Source organism: Grammomys surdaster, unplaced genomic scaffold (assembly GCF_004785775.1).
Source record: "Grammomys surdaster isolate TR1022 unplaced genomic scaffold, NIH_TR_1.0 126298, whole genome shotgun sequence".
Lineage (NCBI taxonomy): Eukaryota > Metazoa > Chordata > Mammalia > Rodentia > Muridae > Grammomys > Grammomys surdaster.
In genome coordinates this window covers 6,193,501-6,208,852 of record NW_021621098.1, presented here as the reverse complement: position 1 = coordinate 6,208,852, position 15,352 = coordinate 6,193,501, and the positions used below count along the sequence as shown (strand labels likewise).

The 15,352-nt window shown below is 44.2% G+C and overlaps 1 protein-coding gene and 1 pseudogene across 1 annotated transcript in view; one reads left to right on the top strand and one right to left on the bottom strand.

Moving 5' to 3' along the window:
* Window positions 1–15,352, bottom strand: part of Tmem241 (transmembrane protein 241) — a 151,930-nt gene that overhangs the window by 116,087 nt on the left and 20,491 nt on the right. The window lies entirely within an intron of this gene.
* LOC114614031 lies at window positions 1,570–11,985 on the top strand (annotated as a pseudogene).

Sequence of the window (15,352 nt, the reverse complement as noted above, 5' to 3'; positions counted from 1 at the left end):
CTCCTCCCTGCTTGTCTTTATAAGGTGATCTGAACAATAAAGTTCAAGCACTTGATCAGACATTCAGACTTGTGCTTCTTCCTTGTGTCTCTTGTCCCATCTTTCGCCCCCCCTCTTCCTTAGGGTCTTGTCGAATCCCCTCGGGGCCGGGACATCTTGGTGCCCAACGTAGGGCCCTTTGGGTCGGAGTCCGATTGAACATCCCACAAGCAAAGGATCCGTGCTTCTCTGGAGAGAAGTAGATCTGAGTAGTGATCACCGCAGTGTTACCCGCCTGCGGAACTGATCCTAGGTAGGTAAGAAGCAGCAACGCAATTATGGGACAAGCATTGAGCAACATGATTTATTCTTAAGGGTCTCAAAGAGTCCCTCACGGCATAAGGATTAAGGGTTAAGAAAAGGGATCTTAAAACATTCTTTAAATGCATTGGTGGTGTTTGTCCATGGTCTCCCTATTGATGACAAAATGCTACACCTACTAAGGAGGAGACGAAAAGTTAGACCTTGAAAATGAGAGAAAGGGCTAAGCAGTTGTCTGCTCTCAGGTGTGTTAGCAAAAGAAAAGGAAAAGCCTATTTCAGAGCCCTCCTGGGAGCAGGAGAGATTCAGGAGAAGTCTGTGGCTCCTACCAGAGAAATTCTTAGTTATGCTTTCTCTGTCTATTGTCTGTCCTTAGCACGCCAAATCTGTCCACGTGTGTCAATTGTCTCTTTGTTTCCTTGTTTGAATAATTTTTGCTCTATGTTTCATGTTCAAAAGAAAAAAATGATTAAAATGGATGTCCATCTACCCCTTGATTTAGCCTAAAACTAGCTTAACTGGCAATCTTAATTTACACAACAGAAGTTACCCTGTTCTGTGGTTGGAAGTAAGGAACAGCAGGAGGAACCCTGGTAGGAATGATTATTTGCATAACCTGTTCTTAGAGGGGCCAACAGCTTTTTGGCTTCCATGGTAAAGAAATTGATGGCTTTTTTTTTTTCCTAAAAAAAATTCTGTGACCATGTTTATCGATTTATTGGGTTCAACAAATGACAAGGTACTTTTCTCTTGAAATTACAGCTAAGAAAGTAAGAAAAACTTGTTTGGATAAAATATATAAGATGTGCCGGGTGGTGGTGGCACACACCTTTAATCCCAGCACTTGGGAGGCAGAGACGGGCGGGCGGATTTCTGAGTTCGAGGCCAGCCTGGTCTACAGAGTGAGTTCCAGGACAGCCAATACTACACAGAGAAACCCTGTCTCAAACAACCCCCCCCAAAAAAAATATATACATATGATGCTCATCTTTTTCATTTTTGTTTCTGACTGCTTTTAAAAGTTTAAAAATGTTCTACATGTCTTGGTTATACAATATTAGTCTATAAGTCATTTGCAACTTTTGGTAACAAAAAGCTGGATTAAAACTGATAACTCAGGGTTGGAGTCATTCAGAAACCAGATGTATAAAGGATAAGATTTAAAATGTCAAAGTTTCAGTTCGGCAGAGAAGGACCGGGTGTTCCTTCTGTGGATCTGTGGTATTTTCTGTGTTGCGGCATTGTTGTGAATCTAGAAATTGCTTCAGGATGCCGGTGTCACGTTTTGCCAGCCAGCTTCAGAAAGATTCGAGCACTGAAATGATTAGAACTACCTTGGCTCACAGAAAGTCACTGTCTCAGAAGGAAAACTGACATAAGGTGTATGAACGAAACAGACACTTTGGTTTGAAGAATGTCAACATGGAAGGGAGAGACCTTGTTAATATACACGAGACATCTCAAGACACTGCTCCAGAAAAGGCCAGCTCCAAAACAAGGTCGGAGACAATGGCTCTGAGTGAGCAACGGAAGCAGCTCCTTCAGAAATACAAAGAAAAGCAATTTCAAAAGTTGAAAGAACAGCTAGAGAAAGCCAAGTGTGGAGTGTTCAGACCAGAGGGCTGCAAAAGCTGAGCCAGAAAAGGCTTTTCCTATTCTGGAGCAGTGTCTTGAGATGTCTCACGTATACTAACAAGGTCTCTCCCTTCCAGTGGAATGTTGACACTCTTCAAACCAAGTGTCTGTTTCATTCATACACCTTATGTCTGTTTTCCTTCTTTTCCATATACTAGGTGGAGTACAAGATCAGAGGCCAAAGAACATATGGAGCAGACTAAGACTGGTAGCAGGAATGTTCCTCAAGCAACCCAATTTGGCCAAAGACAAATTTCTGGAAAAAAAAAAAATTAGACGGAGAGAAGAAAGTTGTGCAGGCCATGGTTTCCACGGCAGGGAAAGCGACTGGATCATCGGCTATTCAGAGGCCCAAGCAGATGACCCGAACAGTGTCCTCTATCACAAGAAAGCCAGTCACAAGAGCCACTAGTGAGAATGAATCAGAAAGAGTGGGACCAAGTAGAGTGGGACCAGAAAGAGTGGGACCTGAAAAGCAGAAGGCGAGCCAGACAAGGCTATTTCTTCCAACGTTGAGCATGAAGAAAAGCATTTGGATCTACAGACCAGTGTGACAAAAGAAATGGATCTGGGTGGAGTCTTCCAAGAAATGGGAAACTTGCCTGTGACAGTTCCTGCAAGTGAAAGAAAGGAAGTCCTTTGCCCCCAAGCACTGTGTCTTTCAACCCCCACGTGGTCTGAAGACCTACCAATGGCTCCCCTGAGTCCTAGAAGTGCCAGCACTTGACACCCAGTTGTGATCAGAAGTGTTTAAGACCAAAAGTCATTACAACTCAAGACAAAGCAGATGAAATCTTGGTACAGCAAGAATTGTATTCACTGACAGACTGTAGTAAAAAACATGACTTAAATCAGAAGGTCACTTCTACTTCAAATTCAGATCACCTTGCAGTAAAAAGTGACAGCATTTGAAGAGAGTGAAGGTCAGACATCTCAGCCCCAGCATGACGTGCCATATTTCAGAAATATCCTCCAATCAGAAACTGACAGACTAACATCACATTGCCTGGAGTGGGAAAGGAAGCTGGAACTGGAATTCCTGATGATGCTAAAGATCTTATCCGCACAGCAGTTGGTCAAACAAGACTCCTTATCAAGGAGAGATCCAGACAGTTTGAAGGACCGATGGACAATTATGAACATAAACGAGGCGAAAAGGAGATGACCTCCACAGATCTGGGTGGATTCTGGGATATGGTTAGTTTTCAGGTCGATGATGTCAACGGAGTAAACGGAAAGTTCAACAACCTGATCAAACTTGAGGAGTCTGGATGGAAAGACAACAATAATCCAAGCAAAAAAGTGCTCCGGCAAAAAATTGTGCCTGGAAGAAAAGGCAGAGCAGAACAGGATGACGACGGACGACTGACGATGGACGAGGGGCAGCTAGGAGTTGTCTCACCGCCATAAAGAACGCAAAGAAAGACAGGCTGCAGCAGGAAGCCCAAGCCCACAGGGCAGCTCCAGAGACACCAAAGGAAATTGACAAAAGAGTGTTTGATGCTGGGTTTTTCAGAATCGAGAGTCCTGTTAAGTCATTCTCAGTACTGTCTTCTGAATGTTGTTCTCAAAGATTTGGAATGTGGGAAGCTATCCTTATCACATCATTGCCATTAACAAGTCTGTGCGCATGCGCTGGAAGGTTTTCCCGCCTTGATTAATCTGACAGTTGGAACAAGTCATGTGGCCTGAGGCAACAGGAGCCCATCAGAGACTGCCATGTCCCAGGCGAGCTTAGCTCTCTATATAAGGGAAGGGTTTTAGGCCCTTGGGGTCCCTCCTCGTTTGTGAAGCTTATGCTCTCCCTCTCAAGATGCATTAAAGCTTATACTGCAGAAGGATCCTGAGTGTGCCGCGTCTTTCCTGCTGGCGGGAGGTTGCGCGGGACATCTGGTGCTGAAACCCGGGACACTTGACCTTGCCATCGTCAGCACCTTGGAGGACCCCTCGATAGAGGAGGATTCAGAACTGCAGGGGTGAGTTCGGAGAGGTATGTCTATTCCTGAAATATTCAGGTTGTGCTTGGCTGTCATTTTCATGGTGCTTGTTTTGCTCTGTCTTCACGGTGGCCATTGTTAGTGGCAAAGTAGTCTGAAGTAAATAGCCAGTGACACTGGTCTTGTCTCTTTCTCCCTCCTGTAGATAAAGGTGGGACAAAGTTCCTCTTGACTCCCCGGCCGTTAGTCGGACGTAGATAAGCCGCGGGCTGGGCCACTGTTACTTTCACTTTTGAGACGGTACTAAGGCGGACATAGATAAGCCGCGGCCGTCATGGGTTCATCACAGTCAGTAATCACTACTTTGGAGGCCGTACTCAAACAGCGGGATATTAAAATTGCCATCAGGACTTTGAGGAACTTCATAAAAGAGGTGGATCGTGTTGCCCCCTGGTTTGCTGTCTCTGGGTCTTTGGCTCTCCCCTCTTGGAATAAACTGGGAAAGGACTTAGAAAGGCACCGCGATGACAACGATTTGACTAACGGCACAGTTGCAATCTGGAAACTTATTAAGAACTGCCTACAAGATGAAAACTTTAAGATAGCCATAAGGAAAGGACAGGCTACGCTAGAAGATGTTCAGGATAGCATGTCAGAAACCGAATGCAGTGAGAGGATGGGCGCGCGTAGGAAAAAGGTACCGAAACAAAAGGAAAAGGAACACCCTTCAGCTGAAGAAAAGAACCCTCCTAATAAAGGAGAGATACCCCCTAACGGGAAAAGCTCGCTTTACCCCAACCTAGAGGCACTGACTATCGACAGTGCAGAGAGTTCCTCTGGGGACTCCGGTGAGGAGTCATTAGATTCTACAGAGAAGGCGGAGTTAGACGAGGAAGCAGCAGAGTATGAGGCAGAGAGATACCATCCTGATGAGCGTAGAATCAGAAAGCCTCTGAGGAAGCCCCCTAAGAAAACAGTTCCCTCGGCCCCCTCAATTCCTCCTCCCCCATACGCTCCTCACTCGGGATATTCCCTGCTCTCAGAGAAAGTCAGGAAGAAGCTCAGGACAGCTTTCCCTGTTTTTGAAACAGAAAATGGAGGGCGAGTGTACGCTCCTGTAGACTTTACTCAACTAAAAGAATTGGCCGAATCAGTTCGCAAATATGGACCCAACGCCAATTTTACTTTGGTACAATTAGATAGACTTGCCAGCAATGCCTTAACTCCCGCAGATTGGCAAGTGATTGTTCAAGCAGCCCTTCCCAGCATGGGTCAATACATGGAATGGAAGGCGTTATGGTACGAAGCCGCACAAATACAGGCTCGCGCCAACGCTGTCGCTCTCACTCCTGAACCGAGGGAATGGACAATGGACTTGTTGACAGGCCAGGGAACCTACTCTGCAGACCAAACCCGTTACCACTGGGGAGCCTACGCTCAGGTTGCAGCTACAGCCATTAAGGCATGGAAGGCACTCTCCAAGAAAGGAGAGGCCAACACACAACTTACCAGGATAGTTCAGGGGCCTCAAGAATCTTTCTCAGACTATGTGGCTAGAATGACAGAGGCTGCGGGGTGTATTTTTGGAGATATTAGTCCGATGGAGCCTCTGATTCAACAATTAATCTTTGAACAAGCCACACAAGAATGTCGTGCGGCCATTGCCCCACGAAAACATAAGAGGTTACAAGACTGGCTGCGGGTTTGTCGCGAGCTCAGCAGACCCCTTACTAACGCAGGATTGGCGGCAGCCATTCTCCAGTCACAGAGACGCCCAGTTGATAAAACTAATCTTAAGGTCTGTTATAGGTGTGGCAAGCCTGGTCATTTTAAGAGAGATTACCCCACAGCTAACAGGAAACCAGGTGTTCCCTCGCTCTGTGACAGATGTGGCAAAGGATACCATAAGGCCAGTTCATGCCGTTCCATTAGAGACATGAAGGGCCAGCTTCTCCCTCCTTTAGATGACCAAAAAAACGGAATGGCGGGCCCTCGGTCCCAGGGCCCTCGAAGATATGGGATCTGTTGGACCAAAACCCAGGAAGTTCAGGAGAGAGAACAATCAGAGTCTCCCCAGGGCGACCGTGCAGATTGGACCTGCGCGCCGCCTCCGATTTCCTATTAATCCCTCAGATGGGAGTCCAGCCAGTCCCAGTTGAACCTGTAATGTTAACCCCTGGGGCCCTGGGACTTATATTGGGCCGAGCGTCACTTACACTAAAGGGCTTGATAGTCTTGCCAGGCATAGTAGATACTCAACATTCTACTGAATTGCAAGTCTTGGCCTCTAGCCCAAAAGGAGTGTTCTCCATCAGCAAGGGTGATCGTATTGCCCAATTATTGCTTATGCCAGGTATGGAAGATGAGACAGAAACAGACACAAGACAGATTGGCTCCTCAGGAAATGATTCTGCTTATCTGATGATATCATTAAATGAAAGACCCAAATTAATCCTAAAGGTACAGGGAAAAAGCTTTGAGGGAATTATGGATACCGGAGCGGACAAAAGTATTATATCCACATAATGGTGGCCCAAGACATGGCCTGTTACTGAGTCCTCCCATTCCCTACAGGGGCTAGGGTATCAATCTAGTCCTACCATCAGTTCTACTGCTTTGTATTGGGAGGCACCTGATGGTAGGAAAGGAAGATTTATTCCTTATGTGCTCCCTCTTCCTGTTAATCTTTGGGGAAGAGATATTTTACAGGGTATGGGCTTCACCCTGTCCAATGAATATCCTATAGAGTCACCCCATATCACCTCATATTCCTCACAGGCTAAAGCAATGATGACGAGAATGGGATACGAACAAGGAAGTGGTTTGGGCAAGTTTAGCCAAGGAAGGGTCAAACTTATTTCACCCTCCAACAAACAAGATAGAAAGGGTCTGGGTTTTTCCTAGGGGCCGTTGAGGGATTCCTGCCCATACCTTGGAAAACAGAGGATCCGGTGTGGGTTCCTCAATGGCCACTATCCTCTGAAAAATTAGAGGCCATCACAGAATTAATAAAAGAACAGATGACCCTTGGCCATATTGAAGTTTCTACTTCGCCTTGGAATACACCCATTTTTGCAATCAAGAAGAAATCTGGGAAATGGCGGTTGTTACATGACCTCCGGGCAATTAATGAACAGATGAATTTGCTGGGCCAAGTGCAGAGAGGGCTCCCCGTCCTTTCTGCTCTTCCAAAAGACTGGTCTCTTCTCATAGTGGACATTAAAGACTGCTTTTTTTCCATTCCACTGTGTGTTCAAGATAGACCTCGGTTTGCCTTTACACTGCCTGCTATTAATCATGCTGGCCCAGATAAACGGTTTCAATGGAAGGTTTTGCCTCAGGGCATGGCTAATAGCCCCACCATATGCCAGACTTTTGTGCAAGCTGCTTTAGAGCCTTTACAACAACAATTTCCGCCATTCTTATTCTTCATTATATGGATGATATTTTGATTGCTCATAAAGAGGTTCAGACTCTGAAGAGGGTTTATCCATAGTTATCATACCTGTTAGGGCGATGGGGTTTACAAATAGCTACAGAAAAGGTGCAACTGTTTAGTACGGGAGAATTTCTAGGAACATCCATCTTTCCCACTTGTATACGTCCTCAAAAGGTTGAGATCCGCAGAGATTACCTCCGCACCCTTAATGATTTCCAAAAACTGCTGTGAGATACAAATTGAATCAGGCCATTTTTAAAGATCCCCACAGTAGAACTTAAGCCTCTGTTCGCCATTCTTGAAGGGGACCCACATATTTCTTCGCCCAGAAGTTTTACCCCTGCGGCCCGTCAGGCTTTGCAATTAGTCAAAGATGCATTACAGGATGCACAACTTCAGCGTATTGATCCCTCTTTACCTTTTGCTCTATGTATTTTAAAAACGGCGAGTCTACCGACGGCTGTTTTGTGGCAACAGGGACCCCTATTATGGATTCACCCTAATATATCCTCAAACAAAAGAATTGATTGGTATCCAGGGGCGGTTGCACAACTTGCCTCTAGGGGTGTTAAGGCAGCCATTACTCATTTTGGAATTGAGCCAGCCACCCTTTTTGTGCCTTATACAGCTGCCCAAATACAAATTTTAGCCGCTTCTTCTGATGATTGGGCAATATTAGTGTCTACCTTTCTGGGAAAAATTGATAATCATTATCCTAAACATCCCATATTACAATTTGCATCGAGACAGTCCCTTGTATTTCCTAGAGTTACTTCTACAGGCCCCATCAAAGGAGGGCTTGTCATCTACACTGACGGATCTGCCACTGGCATAGGGGCATACGTGGTGGATGACAAGGTGGTATCCAAACATTATGCTATGACATCTCCTCAAGTGGTTGAATGCATGGTCGTATTAGAGGTTCTTGAGATTTTTCCAGGTCCCCTTAACATTGTTTCTGACTCTGCTTATGTGGTGAATGCAGTGAATCTCCTCGAAGTAGCGGGGGTTATTAAATCTTCTAGCCCCGTACATGACATCTTTTTGAAGATTCAACAAGCTTTGTTACAAAGGAGAGCCCCAGGGTTTATTACACATATTCGGGCTCATTCTGGACTTCCCGGACCTATGAGCAGAGGCAACGAGCTGGCAGACAGGGCCACAAGGGTGATGGCTATGGTCCTATTGTCCCCCTTAGATCTGGCAAAGAATTTTCATAATACTTTTCATGTAACGGCAGAGACTCTACGACGCCGTTTTTCTATCACCAGAAAAGAGGCAAGAGATATTGTTGTGCAATGCCAGAATTGCTGTGAATTCTTATCAACCCCTCATGTGGGAATTAACCCCAGGGGCATACAGCCGTTACAAATTTGGCAAATGGATGTGACTCACATACCTTCTTTTGGGAAGTCACAATACCTACATGTCTCAAATTGATACCTGTTCTGGAGTTCTGTCAGCTACACCATTGACGGGGGAAAAAGCTTCCCACGTAACTCAACACTGTCTTGAGGCATGGAGTGCTTGGGGCCAACCTAAGATTCTAAAAACAGATAATGGACCAGCTTACGTGTCCAAAAAGTTTTCCCAGTTTTGCAGGCAGATGGGGGTTACTCATCTGACAGGTCTACCTTATAATCCACAAGGACAAGGCATTGTCGAACGTACACGTCGTACTTTGAAGACTTATCTATTAAAACAGAAAGGGGGAATGAAAGACATCCTTCCCCCAGTTCCCAGAGTAGCCATATCTATGGCGCTCTTTACTCTCAATTTTTTAAATTTAGATGATCAGGGTCGCACAGCGGCTGACCCCCACTTTGCAGAACCTGATCGACCAAAGGATCTAGTGAAGTGGAAAGATGTTCTGGCTAATAAATGGAAAGGACAGGATCCTATTTTGATAAGATCCAGGGGAGCTGTTTGTGTTTTCCCACAGAATGAAGAAAGCCCATTTTGGATCCCAGAGAGATTAACAAGGAAGGTCGGAGAACCGGACCAAGATGCTGCCAGCGACCAACAGCCCAGTGATGCTGTGGATCCTCCATCTCTGGGTTCCTAGTATTTTGGGGGGTTCAGAGATGGGCCATAATGAATACATTCCCTATTCCTATGCCAGTGATGCGTAATGCTCAGGTGTTTCCATGCTTTTTTGCGACCAATAAGACGCTGTGGAAACTAACAATAGTTATGTTTTGAAGGGGAGCCTATGTTTTATGATCATTCCCTCCCCTAATAAAACCAGTCAGTATATCCAAATTTATAACCAGTCCACAGCATGGTTGCTAATCCCTTTGATCAATGACTTCTTTGTGGCATTAACGGAAGCTGCACAGATTTATCTTCCATGGTTATGATTAATGGAGGCAAGGCTGCCAAAGGACAGTTAAAATACGATTGGAAAGGACGGGCAGGGTCAAGAAGTGTTTCCTGGACGACCTCAGTCGTTTCTTATTCTCCTTTTAGGGAGTTGGCCTTTAAACCCACACCAGTATGTGTTTGGCCCCCTTTTATCTGGCTTGTTAGTAATGATAGTACTATTTGGAAAGATACCCTACGATGTATTCCTAAAATTTGTTTTTATAGACTTTGCTGGAATGCTACTGCCTTTCCTTTTGCTTTGGTAATTTGGCTACCTAGATTTGTATCCGTGCCGGTTGAGGCGCCTAATAGTTTAAGCAGTTTTAGAGTGAAGAGAGATTTTGGTATCTCTGCCATTATAGTTGCCATCATTGCCACAACAGCTGTGGCTGGCGCAGTTACCGCCTCTGCTTTGGGCCTTTCCTCTTCAGTACAGACAGTAGACACTATTAATCATCTGTCTGCCTCGGTCACGTCAGGACTAGATGAACAGGTCTCTGCCAACTCACAAATCCTGGGAGGATTAATGCTAGTGAATCAACGCATTGACCTCGTTCAGGAACAGATTGACATGTTGTGGCAATTAGCCCAAATGGGCTGCGAACAAAAAATGGCGGGACTTTGTGTTACCTCTATTCAATATGAAAATTATACTAGAGCAGCAAATTTTTCTAAAACTTTATCTCAGTTTTTATTACAGAATTGGACTGTAGAGTTTGAAGAGACGCTTCGGAAGTTACGCTTTGCGATTATAGAAGTGAATTCTACCAGACTTGATTTGTCCCTGACCGAAGGACTGTCTACCTGGATCTCTTCAATATTTTCTTATTTTAAAGAATGGGTGGGGGTGGGTCTTTTCGGAGCCTTGCTCTGCTGTGGGCTGGAGCTCGTGTTGCAGCTCCTTTGCAAGCTCAGGTCACAGCAACAACAGGATAAGGTGGTGATTGCCCAGGCACTTGTAGCACTGGACTAAGGGACTGGATAGCCATGATTAACAACCGCCCCAAAGACCTGTTAAGACAAGGCCATAATCTGTAATACCATCTCCTCCCCCTGCCAAATGGCTCCGGCACCTCTGGGAGTTTTTCTCCATTGCACAAGAGTTGGGCATTTTGGCTTCCCTAATTCTTTCTGTCTATCTGTCCCAGGAACCAAATCCAGACTCAAGAAGGGCTTGGGTTCCCATTGCACCTTGAGGACTGTGATATGGTTGTTCTCACACTCGTTAAGCTCGGGAGGGCTCGAGTTCCCATTGCACCCCGAAGTGAGTGTAGAGACACGGGCCTGCCTCACTTATTGAGGAGGAGAAAATCTAGACCTCTCTCCTTTTGATTGGTTTGTGTCTGTCCGGCCTGAACTCTCTTACTTCTCTATGGCCTCTTCTTAGGGTCTCTTTTAAATAAAATGGGGGCAGATGTGGGAAGCTATCCTTATCACATCATTGCCATTAACAAGTCTGTGCGCATGCGCTGGAAGGTTTTCCCGCCTTGATTAATCTGACAGTTGGAACACGTCATGTGGCCTGAGGCAACAGGAGCCCATCAGAGACTGCCATGTCCCAGGCGAGCTTAGCTCTCTATATAAGGGAAGGGTTTTAGGCCCTTGGGGTCCCTCCTCGTTTGTGAAGCTTATGCTCTCCCTCTCAAGATGCATTAAAGCTTATACTGCAGAAGGATCCTGAGTGTGCCGCGTCTTTCCTGCTGGCGGGAGGTTGCGCGGGACATTGGAACACATATGTCTGCCAGCAAAGTTGTGCCTGAGGGCCGGGCTGCAGAGAATCTTCTAAGACAGAAGACATCAGTGAAGAAAACTGACCTTCAGAGCAGCAAGAGTGAGCATGTTGATCAGACGTTTTCAGATCGTCTGGAAAGCAGGGGCAGCCATTAGAAGATGCCCTGTGTTCTGGAGAACACGGTTCAAGAGACAGAGAGCAAGATGTAAATAAGATAAATGTCAAGATGGAGTGTTTCTCTGTTCAGACGATGAATTTGCCTCTTCCTGCTGCTGATGCTAATACTAACCAAAAAGAAGCAACCTCAGCTATGGAAGGAGTGGGTCCCCCAGTCACCTCCCAGGATGTGCAGATGAGTAACCCTGAGACAAATATCTGCTCACAGAGTAACTCCCACAAGAAACAGCTGAGGTGTCCCAGTCAGTACTGTTACATAAAAGCCTCACTTCTGAATGCTACCTTCTTGGTCCAGCCTCAGCTATACCAGCCCCTGCACTGAGGAGACAAGACTACGAGATCTCGCCAGACAGTTCTCCTTTGGAGGTGACCTCATTGTCTTCTCACCGCTAAGACCTTGAAGAGAAGAGGACATCAAGAGGGCTTTTAATTTAAAAATAACTGCTAACATTATTTCTTCACATTGTTAATTCTCTGATACACCTTAAACTGTTGGAAGTTGTGAAGATAAGCACTGATATTCACTTCTATTTGGTCTGTTTATATTGCATTACACTGTTGTAATGGTCCCTGTTCATGGAGACATTTAAATGATGATACTATAAAAACCCTATGAGAAAAAAAACCTATAAGTTATTTAAAATATTAAAAATGAACCAAGGTTTTGCATCTGAAAAAAAAAGATTTAAAATGTCTTTTTAATGAGATATTAAAGCGGGGCGGTGGTGGCACACGCCTTTAATCCCAGCACTTGGGAGGCAGAGGCAGGCGGATTTCTGAGTTCGAGGCCAGCCTGGTCTACAGAGTGAGTTCCAGAAACACCAGGACTACACAGAGAAACCCTGTCTTGAAAAAAACAAAAAAAAAAACAAAAAAAAACAACAACAAATAATGAGATATTAAAAGCTGCACTATCATACATTCATATATAAGAACTGGCAGTCAAACTTTATAAAAGTGATGTACTTGATGTTGATTTTAGAGAAAATAGATTGATTACATTGTTAAAAATTGGTTCTGTTTCCCAAAGTTATGGTTATACTCTAATATTAGGGTCATACATACCCTAAGAGAACACAAATGCCAGCCCAGTCTACTATACCCAGCAAAACTCTCAATTATCATAGAAGGAGAAACCAAGATATTCCATGACAAAACAAAATTTACACAGTATCTTTCCACAAACCCAGCATTACAAAGGATAATAGTGGGAAAGCTCCAATACAAGGAGGGAAATGATACCCTAGACAGAGCAAGAAAGTAATCCTCTTCCAACAAATCCAAAAGAAGATAGCCACATAAAGATAATTCCAACTCTAATAACAAAAATAACAGGAAGCAACAATCACTGTTCCTTAATATCTCTTAACATCAATGGACTCAATTCCCTAATAAAAAGACATAGGCTAAAGGACTAGATACAGAAACAGGACCCAACATTTTGCTGCATACAGGAAACCCACCTCAGAGACAAAGACAGACACTACCTTAGAGTAAAAGGCTGGAAAACAATTTTTCAAGCAAATGGTCCTAAGAAACAAGCTGGAGTAGTCATTCTAAAACCTCCAGCCTGAGAACACAAAGGGAGGGACTCATGGCTCCACCTGTATAGGTAGTTGAGGGTGGTGGCCTTGTCGGGCATCAGTGGAAGTGGAGGGCCTTGGTGCCTGAAAGTTTGGATTCCCTAGTGTTGGGGAATTTGAGAGCAGGGAAGGGAGAATGGGATGATGGTGGGAGCATACCCTCATAGAAAACTCTCAGAATTATATGGATTAGACATGACAGAGGCAGGCCGCCAGAAGACTAGATTCCAGAATTCAAACAAAAAATTATCTTGATACTAAAATTTGTTTTGAGTTGAGAATTGTATATTACAAAATATACAGCCTTAGTATATCTACTCATCAAGCAAGCTGAGCAGACCTACTTGAACCTCTGATGTCCTGGAATTTCAGCTGGATACAGTGAAGACACAGATGCCAGAGGCTTATCAATTTACTCTTCCCCCCACCCCTCTTCTAATATCTCAATGCCTGTAATCAGCTTGAAGAAGTTAATGAAGAGTCAGTGCCCCTATTCCTTGGGCTTGGGGACTGAGGTGGTTAATATTGGGCTATCTTATCTAGGGAAAAGTAGTGGTTTTGTTGGAACAGGGAGGAATAGCTAGGATTTACTGCATAGCCATAACCTATTGGTAGAAATCTGTATAACTGTTATTAAACTGAAGTTATAATTTCTTAAATGGTACAAAATTTACTTTGATTTCAAATTTAAGGTTTTCATTGGTACAAGTTTCTTATTCTTATAAAGGTGAGATTAATATTGTTACTCTCATAGGCATTGTGCCTATATAACACATTTAGGAATGCAAGGCTTAGACCCAGTCCTTCTTTAAATTTTTTAAATTATTTGAAGATGTTTAGCCTGTGAGTTAAGGGCCTATAGCAAATTCATGGCTCTGAGTTTATTGCTAGGGTGTTTTCTATATTTTATTTAGAAATAGCTGAGAAGAGTTAACATACAGCAGTCCAGATTGCCTTACATGGATAGTTGGTTTTCAAAACATCAGAAGTCCACAGAACTGACGTTACAAACATTTCTGTATTAATGTTTATTTTGATTAGAGACCTGTCTGCTCCTGACAGCTTCCTGTCTTGGATTCTAAGAAGAAACTGAGCATCTTTGGAGTTACTCCAGTTGTGGTGAGACAGCCACTAGGCAGGAATTGCCTCTTTTCATCTACAGACAAATTACTGTCCTGAAAAGGACACACTTGCACAATAGTCAACTGATTATATCTGCCAAGACAGAGTAATCAGCCCTTAATAATTCTGCATCACTAGGTCTGTCAGATGACCCTGGACCAGAAGGCTGAAGATCCGATGCTCCAACGTTTTATAGTATAGGGACTGTCCAGGTGTTCAGCGGTCTCTATAAACTGGCTAAGTTTTAGAAGCTATGCTTTGTGCTTCCCATCATTTCAGTTAATTCAGTCATTCTGGATTTCTGACGGGGTTGAAGACTTATAGTCTCACAGCCAATCCCGGCTATTTACTTTGAGAGAAAAGATTTGAGAGGATGGTTTTCAGCTGACATTCATTCTAAAGCCAAGAAAAAAGGCAGTTCAGAACTAAGACTTTTAGTTAGGAGAGATGACAGAGGTTCTGGTTAGTCAACAAAATGACGGACTGGGTATAAGGTCTATCTTGTACCTTACTGATGCAAATTGGTATAGTTATGCTCTAACTGTATTTTGAGAGAAAAGTTTTATTTTAACAGGAAGGGTGATATGTAGGAGGAGCAATGGTGGGAGGAGTAAGGAGAGGAGGAGGAGCTAGGAGATGAGAGGGAGAGAGAAAGAGAGAGAAAAAGAGAGTGGGAGAGAAAAAGAGAGAGGAAGAAAGAGAGGGAGAGAAAAAGAGGGAGAGAAAGAAAGAGAGAGAGAGGGAGAGAGAGAGGGAGGAACACACAGGCGGATGTTCTCGTGTTTCTGACAGTCAAAGATAGGTGGTATATCTAGGTTGGGTATTGGGTTACACTTCTGACTGTATGGGCATCTTGTTATTGAGCATTACCAAACTTATAAAGCCTTTGATCAACATTTTTAAAAAAAGTTACTAATAAAAAAAGTGCCAGGTGGTGGTGGCGCATGCCTTTAATCCCAGCACTTGGGAGGCAGAGGCCAGTCTGGTCTACAGAGTGAGTTCCAGGACAGCCAGGGCTACACAGAGAAACCCTGTCACGAAAAACCAAAAAAAAAAAAAGAAG